The following is a 2107-nucleotide window of genomic DNA, read 5'->3' as shown; positions in this document are numbered from 1 at the left end:
ATGGTCCCTGCACTCACAGAGCTAAAGGGGAGCAGAATATGCCACTCCAAAATATGCCACCTTGGCATACTGATTGCTTTGAATTCAAGTTACTTAAAAAAGAAACAGCCGGTGCAGGAACTCTGATCCTCCTTTGTACCCTGAAAATAGGAAGTACATCTTCCATGTGAAAAGTACCCTCTCTGTACCAGGAGGTAGAGAGACATCCAGAATTATCACCAGAGACAGAGAATTCAGGGCCGAGAAGCCTGTGTAAACACACTTGTTACTTCTTCACTAATTAGCTGCCCCAAAGCCCAAACTCCTTTGTTCTGTCAATTCTTTAGAAATGTATTGTTTCTTTGTCTAAAAGATATAAAAGCTGCCGGCTTTGGTCACTTCTTGGAGTCTCAGACTTTTATGAGCTTCCATACATATGAAATTTAATTAGTTTTTCCTTTTATTTATTTATTTTTTTTGGTCTTATGTCAACTTAATTATTAGACCAGACAAACAAACTAGAAAGGAAGAAGGGAAAGGTTTTCCTGCCCTACAGAGCTTACAGTCTAGTCAAGAGACAGACAAAAACAAATAATTGAAAATGAATATATGGGAGGAGAAAATGGGGAGATGCTATTCAACAAACTGGTATACAGTTTCAGTTTTGCAAGATGATCAAGTTCTAGTGATCTGCTATATAACACTGTGCAATACTACATTGGATACTTAACGATACTATACTGTATTCATAAACAATTATGAAGAAGGTAGATCTCATGTTAACTCTTGTTACAATAAAAAAGAGAATATATGATTTTAAATGTTCTGTGATAGAAAAGAACAGAGTTCTATGAAGTGGAATGATGAGAGATGTATTGATTTATATTTGAGGACCAGGTGATGCATCTCTGAAAACATGGCAGTTAATTAGAAACAAGGAAGAATGAATAGCATTGTTATGGGAAGGGAAGTGAGGGGGGAAAGCCAGGCAGAGGGAGCAGCAGGGCCAAATGCTATGAGAGATAACTTGGCAAATTCTAGGAGCCAAACATTTGAAGTCAGCGTGGCTAGGCAGTTGAGAGGGAAGACAAGAAAAGGATAAAATGAGTCTCAGAAAGTTAGTATGGCTTAAATTATTCAGGTCTGTGTAGGCCATGGCAAGGAGTCTGGGTTTAATTCTAATTTAAATGGAAAGCCATGGGCAATTTTACGTAAGAGGATGGCATAGTCAGATATACATTTTTAAAAATGCTTCTTTGGCTTTAGGCAGAGATGGATTTGAATAGTACAAGACAGAACAGCAGGAGCCTAGCACGGAGTCCATCACAGCTGCCCAGGTGTAAACCTGTCTAGGATGCAGACTTTTCCATTCCAATATCCCCCCACCATGAAGTCCTATAGCTTTCACACACTGATAGTGGGAACTCATTATCTCCATTGAAAACTGGGTCTATCTTTGGTCGGTTCTGACCAATAGAATGTACCGATTCGTATTTTCCTTGTTTAATCTACCACTATGGATTCAAATTGTATAAATTTGAGAAGCTATGTGGGGCAAGTTTCATAAAAATTCTCCAAGTATTTGAAGGCATCTACCTCCTTCTCCCTTTCAAGAAATGACTGTCCCTGTCAGCTACCTCCACTATTCTCTGTATGGGTATGAAAATAAAAACAATAAAAATGAACAATAACTTTCATTTACAGTGAATGCTTCCATATTCATCACCATAAGTTTGACTTCCATAACCTTGTGAGGCAGCAAGACAAGAGTTTTTAGCCTCAATTTATAAGTGGTGAGAATAAAATTCAAAGATGTGACTTACCAAGTTTGGACAAATAAGTGGAAGAATTGGGTCCTGAATCAAGGTCCTCAACTCCAAGTGCAAGCTTCTTTTCACCCTAGAGTGAGAGGCAGCATAGATATAGAATAAGCTCAATTGTTCTGGTATCACATTGATTGTCTGTGTTCGAATCCTGACTCTGATACTTGCTGTGTGACCTTGGAAAATTTATTTAACCTCTCTGAACTTTGGTTTCTTTATCTGAGAACAACAAAAGTAACGACCTCATGGAGTTGGATGACATTAAATGAGCTAATAGATTAAAAGCATGAAACAATGAAAGAGTG

Source organism: Lipotes vexillifer, unplaced genomic scaffold, assembly GCF_000442215.2.
Source record: "Lipotes vexillifer unplaced genomic scaffold, Lipotes_vexillifer_v1.1 scaffold230, whole genome shotgun sequence".
NCBI classification, from domain to species: domain Eukaryota; kingdom Metazoa; phylum Chordata; class Mammalia; order Artiodactyla; family Lipotidae; genus Lipotes; species Lipotes vexillifer.
Note: the sequence above shows the minus strand (reverse complement) of the source record.